We start from the raw sequence: 14,258 nt of genomic DNA on the forward strand, positions 1-14,258 counted from the left end.
AAATTTTTTTCGCCAACCTTTGAATCTTATGAATATTAATTTAGACGTTATTCATAACAAAGAATAACGTCTATAAAGTTATAATATAACGAATAAAGTTATATTTTTTCCATTTATGAGGATATGAGATTTAACAAAACTTTCGGTATCGGACAACAAACAAGTATAGGGAAATACAAGAACAATTGAACTGTACAGTGTGCAGTAGCGTACTTTGAAATAATCGATCAGAAGTTATTAATATTATGTTTGAACGGTTATGTGGAATGAATGAAGCATTGTTGCCTCAAATAACAGAGAAGCTGAGGGATGGGCTGGCTATCCAGAAGAGGAAGTTGGCGTGTCCTGATGACGCTAGGGAGACCCCAGTGGGATGCTCTAACAGAGGGTTAGACAGGGCGAGCAGGCTGCTGCCACGACACCCTGAGGTGACTGAGTGATGGTTAATTGCCGGATTGGTTGCCTTGGGGGTGTTTCCAACCGAAAAAAAAGTAACAGAGAACTCTGAAAACAATCCAATTCTTGTTGAACTGTTTAAAATAAAATGATACAGTTTTACAAAAGGCTGAAAATCTCATTGAAAAAACTGATCACGAATTCACCACAAATCCTGTACGTATTTTAGACCTGTTATGGAAAAAACATAAAAAGTCCACTTGAAAAATCGTAATGATATCCAACTTAGGGATGAAGTGTTTAGAAATTAGAACGTTTAAAATACAGTTGAGTGATGTTAAATAAATTTCCATTTTTTTAATAATAAAAATTATTTTTTAAATGAATAAATAAATAAAAAACTTTTATTTTTTAAATCTAATTTTATTTTTATTTAATAATAAATACGATGGCGAGTATAAAAATGGCCGTTCATAAGAAACTTAAGGTTTGAATCCTGCATCTTGATAAAAAATAGGAAAAAGAATACAAAGAATCCGTAAAATGAACTGCTTCTGAACGTGAACTAAAACTCTCTGGATTTCCTTAATATTTATCATATTTTACGCTGTAAATAAATTTTTCATCTAGTTTTCTCGAATTTTTTTTAATGAAAATATTGTGAATATCAGAACATCAAATTGTGAATGATTTCATTATATAATAACGAATATTAAACAAAAAATGTGAAAAGATAAAACTTTAAATTCTCTGAATATTCGTTTTAAGTATCTTTCACTCAGGTTACGTGGAAAAAACTTACTATGGAAAAAGCTTAACCACGTTTAAAAACTTACTTACCTTGCTCTACAATCAAGGTAAATAAAAGACAGTCTTCGTTTTGTGTGTAACTCAAAGATTACTTAAACAATTTCACTGAAAATTTCACATATGATTATTATTATTTTTCCCGAGAATGTTTACATGTTATTAGTTCCGAATCTAATAACATAATAATTTAATATATAATAATAATTATTAATAATATATTATAATTATTATTATATAATAATATTTAATCACGTAATAACTGTCTGAAGAAATCGATATTGACATAGACAACGATCGATATAGACAATGATACTCTTTAGGTTACTAACTTTAGGTTATTTATTTATACGCTTTTCTTATGATATATATAGTAGTGAGATAGGTGAGATTTGAACCGTGGTAAATATTCCGGGGGGTCATAAGAAGAAAGAAAGAAAATTAATAATGAATTAGTATTGTAAAATTTATTGTTTCTGTAATATTTTCCGTTCCATTATTTTCGTAATGAGCTCCCGGATAGATGGGAAAACATCCCGTCCGGAAAAGATTGCTGACCAGCTAAACATCCCCTGACTGCGTCGGGAAACGCCAGTAACCATATAGCGCGGGCGAAACTGTAACGGAAATGCTAGTATAAAAATAATTTTGTGAAATTGTTCTATTGATGAAAAATTACGCATAAACAAGTAATAATAAAGGTCAAATTAAAAGGTTTTTTTAATCTTTTTAGAAATTAAGAACCCATGTCAATGAATAATAGACGGGAATTTCTTGATAAATAAATGTATACCGTCATGCATTGTTTTATTCATTATTTTAACTTCCTTGTATGAAGTAAAGGAATTATTGTGATCGCGATAAATTTCAATATCCAGGTTTCAACGGAAATATCTATTTTGACCATCCGTGAATCCATTTTGCCTAATTTTGGGGTGACGTCTGAACGTTCTTATGTATGTATCTTGCATAACTCAAAAACTATTAGGTCTAGGATGTTGAAATTTTTAATTTAGGACTGTTGTAACATCTAGTTGTACACCTCCCCTTTTTATTGCAATAGAGTGAATCAAAAGTGTCTAAAGAACCCAAAATCCAAACAAAATTGAATTTTGAACTTTTTCTTAATTGTAGTAATAAACCCTCATTGAGAGCTTTCCAACAATATATTATAAGTGGCACTTATTTTCATTGGTTCCAGAGTTACAGCCAAATAAGGTTTTAATTAATGAAATATTTGTATCTTAGGAGAAGACACATCGGTTCGAATCAGACTTCATCCCCTTTTTTCTTTAACTTTTTTTTTTAAATTTAAATATATTGATTTATTAATAATTATTAACCTCCTATTATAAAAAAAATTTACGATGAATAATAATTCAATAACAACAACAAAAAAAATATCAGAAGTGTTTAATGAAATAAAATTTTATGTACATTTCTGTTTAAAAAATTGTGTAAAAGTAATTTAATAGGCTTATAAGGAAGTCATGTGTTGCCCACATCAGATTTTTTTAATCTTACTTACTTAAATAAAAGAGATAAATCTCTGTGATCTTATTAGTAAAAAAAAAAAAAAAATGAAACCATGCTTCTCTTTGATGATTCCATTACATTAATATTTTATTTTTGTTTAGTATATTTTATTAGTATTTGTACCTAAATAATTACATTCAGTGATAATATTTATCAGAGTTAATAAGCCTAATTTTGAAAATTTTTTTTGAATCATTCTTTTAAATTGTCTGCAGCCAAAAACCTCAACCTACATCATCTTATGAAGAAGCAAACGCTACCCCTTCTTCCCCAAAGGTTAATGCAGAACAGCTACTTTCAACCCTTCCAATATACCTTGAAGCTATGATTGAGAGAATCATATATAATAAGATGAAATCTTCTCTCTCAAAAGAAGAATATAAGATTTGCTAAAATGTAGGCACTGATAAATATTTAAATAAAAAAATTAAAGAGATATCTGATAAGGCCAAAACACTTATGACATGGCAAGAATTCTAAGCCTGATGTGATGCAGGTCGAAGTTAAGATAGAGAAAGCCCTGGATAGAAAGACACGGAGCTATGGAGCCTCCGAAAGGTCAAGAGGGCTCCAAAAGATAGAGCGAGCCGCCCAAAAAATTTGAGCGGCGAATGTATCTAAACTAGTCTACTGTGTATCTAACCACCGGGCATCCTCTCCACCACCATCGGTGATTTCAGAAGTAGAAAAAGATTCCATCTCCGAGGTCTCAAATACACTGTTTGTTTAGTAGCTGGAAATCACTTAAATTCTAATTTCTTAACTGGGTTGGACCTGGTAAACCAATCGATTGACCACCACGATCACCTTATTTAACGTCATTAGATTACTTCTTCATTTGAGGCCATATGAAAATGATAATATACCAACAATAATATTAAAGAAGAGTTACTCATTAAAATACGATATGCTACTGAATTAAATGAAACGATCCTGAGATTACATGAAAAGCCACCGGTGATAAATTACGTCGGACAAAGTGCTGTGTAGAATGTGAAAGAGGGAATTTTGAATATACACTCTTAACTGAAGTTTTTTATTCTGTTACCATTTATCATTTCATGAATCTTATTTTAATTTGCTATATTAAGAATAACATTTATTAGTTTCAGAAATAATAATACGATTTTCTCTCTATTTTTGTCTGTTTGGCTTCAATAAAACAACCGATTTAGTTTTGTTTTTTCTTACTTTTTATTGGCTTTATTTACATCACTTTTCTCAGAATTAAATTCTCTACAAGTTTTGTAAATCTTCCGCGTTTAAGAGTCATTTAACAAAGTTATTGAACTACAAACCTAAAAAAACAGCTTGTTTTTCAACACCGAATTTTTTGTTTTACGTCAGATATCATAAAAACTACGGGAGTTACAGTTCTGGATCTATTTTATCCTATTTCCCACCTCAAATTGCATAAGGAACCAACAAATTTACTCCTTATTTTAGTCCCAAAAATTGCAGTATGGCTTCTTTATATTAGAAGAGCTAAACTCCGGGCGAAATCTTTCGCTAGCCGTAACTCTAAAACAAAGCGCTTCCAAACCTACGTTTATGTAACTTTTTTTCATTATTTTCACCAGTATAATAGTCTTGAAGTTTCTACGTTTCTTTGCGAGACACTCTGTATATATGATATGTTTAATGTCAAGACGGCTTTTTTGTGTGTTTTGTATTTTCTATGCTACTAACAAATTTATTTTACGAATATGTTTTAAATAACTGTTGGTCCTTTGCACCAGTTTTGATAGTTTTCACAACATTTCTTAAGAAATGGATTGTGTATTTTTAAGTGGTAAGGACTTTTCTGTACATCCTTGTCATCTTGTGTTATTTTGGGGTTTTAATTATCTATGTAAAGTTTGTTTTCATGATGATTCGTTGTACAAGACTGATATTTTGATTTGGTTGCTATTTTTGTCAGGGTCGGAAAGTTTTTTTAAGCTTGTGACAAGGGCTGATAACCATCGACACTCAAGAAAAGAAAAACTAATTTTTTCATAGATTATTATTTCACTCAATAAGGTCAGACGGGATAAATAATTTTTATCTATAACATTTCGTTCAATTACTTTTGAATTTTGGTCTGCATTTAATTTACTTTACGATTGGTCAGGAGGATGCAAAGATACTATCACCATAATTTCCATATCTCAAAATTTTACTCAAGGTGTAAAATTATATTTTTTTACATTATTTCTTATTTGTGTACTTATTAACATTCTTCAGCGTTTCTAGTTAAATTTCCTCCTAAGTAATAATATTCTGTCGAGGATAAAGTCTTCGGTCACCAGAGTTGTATAACTTTTTCAACTTCATAAAAATATATGCTGGCTGTTTTATTAATGTTTTCGTTATTTAAATAATATTAAAAATTAATGAAATCCACCTACCAGCACGTTGATATGAACTTAAGATCTTTCGGCTTACTTGAAAGCCATCATCTAGAGATAAAATTATTGCATTAAAGTCAAAAATTAAAAATATGACAGTTAAAATGTAAAGCAGTTATGACTCAAATTATTCTTTATTTTAATTATTTTTTATACTAAAATATAATTAAAAAAAAAAATTGTGCCACAGTTCCTCATGAATAATATTGTCATGAAAATTGTTATATTTTCATGACAGTTATATTTTAACAGTTGTATTGATAAAATCCAACTTTCAATCAATTATGATATCTTACCCATAAATTCCCCCCCCCCCACAAAAAAAAAATAATTAAATTTGAGACAAGGGCAGTGTCATTTAAATCGTCATCAGTTTCTACTCCCATCAAAACAAAAGTTTAATACCATACATATATCTTGGTTTAAAGGCAATACTAAATACTGTAAATCAGGTCAGTAGTTATAGATTTACTGGGATACAAATAAAAATTCATTTCATCTACAATTACCTACATTAGCTCTACTTTTACTAGGTGAAGTCAAGTAAATAATTATGCATACAATTAATAAAATCTATATTTTTTTAAATAACAAAAACTTCATATTTATTTACAGAGAATAATTTTTTTTTTCTATATTTACAACAAATAATTTCTATGTTGTTATTTTTATATAATTTTTTTTTATAACAACAATATCATTAACAATAGATACAGTTTTTTCTAAACATATTTATAAACTACTATTTACAATAAAATTTTTGTTTAGTAAAGAGATATACATTAGAATTTCTAAATTATGTAGCATCAAAACATTAATTTTGCTGAATAACACACTATGCTTAATGTAATAATAATATAAATATTAATGAGTCCAGATAAATTTCTAATTGGTTTTAGTCATCGATATTTTTCTCCCAGTTAATGTAAAAAAACACGGAATCAATGATGATAGTAGAATATTTAAAAAAAAATAACGATGTATTTTTATTTATTATTTTTTTTGTGTCATATTTCTTTTTGTTTGTATTTATTTATTTTTTCGTGAATACTTCCTTTACTTCGTACAGGGAAGTATTCGCGAACAATTTCGGTTTTTAGATTTCAAATATCCATTTTAACTTGTTTCGGCGTGGCGTCTGTAGATACCTACAGATCCCTCATTGAGAGCTTTTCATCGCTATATCATAAGTGGTACTTATTTTCATTGGTTCCAGATAAAATTATAGCCAAATAAAATTTTAATTATTGAAATATTTTGATCTTACAAGGGGAAGGTACATCGGTTCGAATTCGACTTCATTTCCTTTTTTTTTAATTTAAATATATTGATTTATTAATAATTATTAATATATGATTGTAAAAATAAAACTTTTACAGTAAATAATAATTCAGTAATAACAATAAAAAATAAAAAAGATATGAAAAACAAATCAGAAGTTATTAGTGAAATAAAATGTTATGTATTTTTCCTTTTAATTCAAAGGGTTTTACAGAGGTTAATAATTATTAATAAATCAATATATTTAAATTTAAAAAAAAATAAAATGTATATATGTACATGAAGTCGGATTCGAACTGATGTAACCATGGTTACGGATCTGACACGTTCTCACTTACACCACATATCTACTTGAACAAGGTGAAACAAATTAATATATAAACTAAAAAATATGGTGTCCGTTTTAGCATGTTGAGGACTGATACGCACACCATAAAAAATGTGATGTAATGTGGTATCCACCACAATGCAATTGTGTAACTGTCCACTTTATTAAAGAATTGGAGGATCGTACCTCAAATAGAATAAATTTAAATGAAGTGCAGAAAAAATGTGTGTATGTAATTTAATAGGCGTACAAGGAAGTCATGTGGTGTCCACATTAATTTTTCTTTTTAATTTTAAGTTAATAATTTTACGATCGATTCAAAAATATATTTTTGAATTACTTTTGAATTACATCTCAGATGTTCCATTAAAAAACGATTACTTTGAATAATTTTGGCATTCAAATAAACATTAATTGATGATATGTTTCGTAAAATAAGATACATATTTTTTTTTAATAATTTGCATATAAATGTTTGATCTAATATAACATTTAAAAAAAAAATAAAAATATTTGGAATATTATAAAGATATTTTATACTTGGAAGAGTTATTTCGTAAATACGATAGAAGGGTGTAGGCAAAGGTAAAATGTTTGTGAATGATATATTGATCTTGGGAGAAAGGGATAAAGGTACAAATAAATACTTTGAATGATCAATGAGGGATGAAAACAAGCTTGTTTATAGAAAAGACTATTAAGGACTGGTAAGGCAAAGGAAAGGTAAAGTAAGATTAAAAGATAGATAGGTAAAAATGGAGTCAATATTTAAATTCTTACGAAATCAGATATGTCTGAATAGTCGGATATGAAAGAAGATTTAAATTGAATACTATTAGATGAAATTTTTTTTTTCAAAATGTGAATGAGAGAAGTTGTTCTAAAATACAAATAAGCATTGTGTAAGAAATACATAATAATTTAATGATACATTGTGCAAAAGAGCTGGACGTTAAACTTAGAAAGGGAGGTAAGCGAAATGCAATGGAAATGAAATTTGATAGATATATAATTTTAATAAGACCAAGAGCGAATCTACCAGATTATAAGAAAAGATGGTAAAGTAGAAAAAATCTAGCCCAACAAATTACATTGGATTTTCAGACGAATACACCATATTGTTCTGCTTTAAAACTATAAGCATCATAAAATAAAGTCAGAATGATAAAAAGGGCTGTCAGATCATTTACCAACATCTGTAAATTAAATATATTATTAATCATGTATTAATCCATGAATTAAATTTTTTTTCTGTAGTCATTTATTTAAAAAATATTAATATCCATCTCGGTATTATTGAAAACACTTTTCAGTACTTTTCCTTGCAAAATTTCAATGTATTTGGAATAGTCTTAGATTTTCCTATTAATAATATTTAAGACCATAAAACATTTCGTATTAAAAGTTCTAAAATTTACAATAATGTTTTATTTATTTACATTTTTTGAGGAAAAATTTCTTCTCGAGTAAATATAAAATCTAATCTAGAAGTTGAGGGACAGATATTTTGTATTAAAATAATAAAATGCCTTGTATATTGAAATTGGTAATTTTTTCCATGAACTTTTTTTATATTCTTAAGCTCGTTCGGTTTTTCAACTTTAGATTGAGGTAAATCTTTAAAAAAATATTATAATTTTTTTTTTAAATCATATATTTTTTACACTAAAAAGTAGAAAATAATTTTAGGAAGGTATCTCAGAATGGATTTGACAACAAGCTTTAATGGTGATATGTAAGATTATGTGAAATTCACAGCATCAAATTTTTAATTTGAAAATTATTTTCTATTTTTTAGTGCATTTAATATAAGAGTGGTTTTTAAAATTTTTTTTATATATTTTTTATTTTCTACTTTTAAGTCTAATTTATACTCTACAGCTGCGCTAGCGCACAGGGTTGAGCGATTATATGACATTTTCACCTCAGTAGTGGAAAAAATACTTTCGTTCAATTTAATGAATTGAAACAACATCACAAACATGGCTAATTATTTCACCAAGAAAATATGCATGTAAATGGGTTTGCGTAAGTTCACGGGGCATTTTTTTCCACTTAGCAATTTAGGGGCATTTTAGCGACTTGAAAATGTTACTAAAATGAGTTGTCAACAGGATCAAACCTGTATGCAAAATTTCAGAGCGAATGGATAAGCAGAAGTGCTTCAAAATTCGATTGAAAGATTCCGTACCATGAATCTCACATACATAATCCAAGAGCGAGGTTGCATAAGTTGAAGGGACATTTTTTTCACTTAGCAACTTAGAAGCATCTTAGCGACTTGAAAATGGAAAATTTTGCTAAAATGTGTTGTAATCAGCACCAAACCTGCATGCAAAATCTGAGATTTTCGTTTACAGAAATGATATTATTTTTATACTAACACGAAGATATACGTTCATTCAAATAAACAAGAACGTTAATAAAAAAAGAAGTTAAATGGATAATTTACAATAAAAAATAACTTTTTAAACAACAAAAATCCATTGAATTCAATCATACTTTTAATTCAGAAATCTCTAAATATTATTTTAGATTTTGACACTAGAATAATGTGCAATAGCAGAACTCTTGTGTTCTTTGACCTAAATAAATAATCTGCAATACTCAGTGTGTTTAAAAATGACAATTTAAATACGCTTTGAATGGTTTGATTAATTTTTAATAGCAGTAAATTTGCTTTTAAATAATACTTTATATAACTATTTAAATAGTGACATATTATTTCGTTAAAAATCAAAATCAAACGAAAAAGCTTAAAACTGCTCTATTGAAAATGCGATGTTACTGCAAAGATACAAATAATAAACTCCGCTATTCACTTCATAAAGCTGTCTATTTTCGTAACTAGTACAGACCTTCACGTCATCTATTGTTCAATTTCTTAATCATTAAATCAGCTTTAAATAAATATTATGAGCTAAAATGACATTTTTTTTTTTTTTTTTTAGTTGAACTAATGATTAAAAAATTTTACAACAGTTAGCGTAAAGCTCAGTACATATGAATATAAATAACTATTGTGAAATGGATAGCCAGAGTTTAATGTTTATGTATTTGCAATAATATATGTTGAATTACATTTCTAGCAAGGCTGCTTCAGAAATTTTGTTTTTTGTTTGATTTATAAAACTGTATAATCTAATCGTATATACGGGGAAGAAAAGACTGTACCACTCTTATCATAAAGTAATTCTGTAGCACAACGTATACAGTATAAGTTCTGGGTCTCTTTCATTTTCTGTCGATCCAAAAACGATTCCATTTCTTGCTGTGCAAATACATCGTCACCTTTTTTTTTCTTTGTGTAGCAAACGCAACAGCACTGGAAATCAAATATTAATTCGTTAACAAAAAGCTCAACAGAAAATGGAATCGCCAATTAACTCTAGCAGTTAACCAAGTTATTTTCCTCCGAGTACACTCCCTGCTACGGTCGAAATGCCGATATATTTTTAGGACTTAAAACGTATATCCTTAAATGATAACGTTCATGATCAAACATCAAGTAAATCTTTATAATTTTTTAATATGCAGTACAGCTAAGACTACATATATATATATATATATATATATATATATATATATATATATATATATACAAATATACAAGTTATTATAATTATCTAATATGAGCACTGGATTTTAATCAATATCTAACAATTAATTTATTAGCTAAATTAAAATCACAATAATAATTAATTAATTTCTGATTGAGTTTTTTCACCTTTTGATGAACATAATGGGACTGAATTTATAAGGTAAATTTTTTTGATGACGTAAAAAATTAATAATTAAGTTTATTTTGTATCACGTGACGTGAATTTCCATAATTTGAAATTTCATCAAGCTATGAATTCTGTCTATGAATTGCATTTGGTCATGAATTCCTATGATCGGAGACTTAGAAAATTAGAAATGGATAGATCATCTTATTAAAATTTATTCTATATCATTCAAATACCTACTAAAGTTAAATCTACCAAAAATATTAACTTTGTTTATTCCATTGGAACAACCTCAAACTGGAAAATTTAATACTATTTTTAAGTATAGGTGGTGTTTTTAATTTTATTAAAAAAATTTTAACTGTGTGATAAAAGTCTGAAAAATAAAATACTAGGCACATGAAATTTTATTCAATCACTATTGCACATGTATTTTGGTCATTAGCCGATACGCTTGCCACAGTAGAAATTTCAGCATAAAATAAATTTTACTTATTTTATAAGTCTTCTATTCTTGCTTTTATTATCAAGAAAAATATTTTTCTAGAGAAACAAGCACGTAATAAGAAGGGAACACTGTTGTGCGAAAAGTTAAACTTAGCGTTTACAAAGAGATTAATGAAATGTTTTATTTGGAATGTGATTCTCTATGGAGCTTAAATATGGACGATGAAAAAGGCTTGACAGAAAACGAATCGAGGCTTTTGATATGTGGATGTGGCATACAGTGATAAATGTCAGATGGCAAGACCATGTAACAAATGAAAAAGTACTAAGTATAACCGGAAAACCCACCGGGTTGGTCTAGTGGTGAAACGCGTCTTTGCAAATCAGTTGATTTCGAAGCCGAGAGTTCCAACGTTCAATCCTAATAAAGGTAGTTACTATTATACGATTTGAATACTAGATCGTAGATAACTGTGTTCTTTGGTGGCTGGGTTTCAATTAACGACACATCTCAGAAATGGTTGACCTGAGGCTGTACAAGACTACACTTCGCTTACGCTCACATATATCATCCTCATTCATCCTCTGAAGTAATACCTGATCCTGGAGGCTAACCAGGGGAAAAAGTATAACGGGAGAGGACATGTAAATGCTAAATGTGATTGAATACAGGAAAAGAAAATGGCTAGGGCATTGTATGAGAAGAAGGTCTTTATTAGTGGATGCAATAGAAGACTTGGTGAATGGAAGGAAAGGAAAGGATTTCAAATGGTGGATGGGATTATGGAAAAGGGATAATATACGGAAATAAAGAGGTTAGCAAAGGATAGAACAAGGTGGAGAGCAGCAACCGTGACAGAACCTTCCCTTTCTTAATAGCAGAAACCTATGAATGAATAAATGTTAAAATACACAAGTAATGTTTTCAAGTGAAGAAAATTTGAAAGTGCTTCTGTGTATTGAGATAAATTAAAAAATCTTTCTCTAGAGCCATTTTCTAATTTTCTTCCCTTGAAAGCACTTGTATATTTTAACAAAACTGAATGTTCAATAAATTCATTATAGGTAGTAATTTAATACTACACAATAAACTTTTAAGTCTATAATTATAATATAATTTTACGTAGGAAAACCGAAATTTTACACCAATATTTTTGTTATTTCATAAGTTTTGAATGATGTATTAGAATGTTAATAGAGCTATGTTGTGGTTTAATTAATTTGCATCTTTATACTGTTTAATTAAATAATAACTACTAATTATTGTTTATAAATAAAGCCATAACTAAATCAGGTTGAAAATATAATATACCTTCCATAAATACCTTTAAAAAGTCGTTTTAATATTGGAATAACGCTTATGTTACTTACCCTTAACGCAAAAAACTTTTTTTACATTATTACTTTAAAATATTTATTATGATAATAAGGGATTATTATTATCTACGTATTTATTCATTTTCTTTAAATTTTTTAATTAAATTACATTACTTTAAGTTAATCTCAGGTGTTTTACAAAAATCACTATTTGCTCACTTCAGCATATAAAGAATTTCCCAAGTAGAATTTTTTAGAACCTTATACAGTACAAGTTTTTAGACTTTACAAGATTACTGATATTCTATTTTATGCATATTTCAGAGGATTAATCATTCTCCTACTTTTAATGTTTATTAATAATAATACTTTCTTTTATAATTTATTTAATTTACATTTCTATAGGATCCCTAAACTTACACAGCAGTTTGTCACAGCTTAATAATACTTTGTTACCTGACCTCTTTGTGACAGAAGTCTGCTGACTATGAAAATGTTGGGCATTTTTTGAATATGTTTATTATTACAGGCTTTTGGAATAACTAATTACTTGTACTTGGATGGAACGGATTAAATTAAAATAACAATTCTCAGCATACCCCGAAGCAGTAATTCCTTATCTTAAGATAGACTCAAATAATGCGTAAAATATTTTACGCATTAAAATGTAATTAGGGAAACAAAACTGTAGTTAATATATCTTACATTGTATACTACGCAATTGAGCAGAAATAACATTAATTTGTTTAGACCAAGTAAAAAATTGATCAATAATAATGCCTAAATACCTATACTCGGATTTATAAGCTAAACCAGCAGTTGCAGGAAAGTAAAGTATATTGTAAACAAATACAAGTATGCGCTTTTAAAAATAATCTTCCTTTAATTACTGGTTTTGGGCAACAGATGTGCATTAAAGCCGTCTTTTTTCTTTATAATTATGCTTTTTTCATGAACCCAGCGTAACTGTTCATGATTTTTTTTTTTATATGAGATATAGCGTGATTATGAGATGTATTTGCGATGACTAGAACATCATCAGAAGACTGATATAACAAACAAAATTTTAAAAAAAATTATCGATACTAATTGCGCTAATTAAATATAACAAAGGTCCTAAGATGGACCCTGAGGGACTGTGGAATCTACTCTAACTATAGCCAATACATCTCCACCAACCCCGATTTCTTTAAACTTTCTAAATAATAATAAATGAAAAAAAAAATTTACAAAAATCGATAAACAGTATTAAAACATGATTTCCTTTATATAACTTCTCATTTAAAATTAATAATAATAATATATTAAATGTAATCTTAACAATTTTTAGCTCGCCTTGTTTCTTTTTTTTATATTTATTGAGATTATTTTAGACGTAATATTATGATGCAATAAAATAATTCTATTATATCTATTACAAAATTTGCTTAAATTTAATTATCATTAATAAAATAATTAAAGTTAAAATAAAGTTGAATAAATTGTTTAATAGATAATTGGATCATTACTTTTTAAATTAATAAACATTTCGAATTGGCTTTTTTATTATTTATAATTATCGTTTTTCTTTCTTGCTTTCTTTTAAAAACGTATAGATAATTATATAAATATTTTATATAAAGAAAAAATTACATTTGGTTTGCACTAATAATACGAATGTAGTGTCAGTCTGAAAGGTTAGAATTGTTCATAATTTTCTATTTTTACCACTCTTTATTTTTACTCTGTTGATTTTTTTTAAGTTCCTAAGGATGAATTTTAAAGAAAAAATGTATATAGAATAATTTTTAGTCATTTACTATTAAACTTCACGGAATGTTGGGCTGCAATATTTTTTTTAATTTAATTTTCACTCTCTTTTCCAACAATGTTTTTATAACCTCTCCAAAAATAAATTTTAACAAAAATTAAAAAACTTAATAAACTTACAAAAAAATGTTTGTCCTTACTTACAAATATTAATAAATTCTTAAACTTTCAATGCATCTTTTTCTAATATAAATATTCTTCTGAAACCTTTAGTGATAT

The sequence above is a fragment of the Lycorma delicatula genome, chromosome 9 (genome assembly GCF_047948215.1).
Source record: "Lycorma delicatula isolate Av1 chromosome 9, ASM4794821v1, whole genome shotgun sequence".
NCBI lineage: Eukaryota > Metazoa > Arthropoda > Insecta > Hemiptera > Fulgoridae > Lycorma > Lycorma delicatula.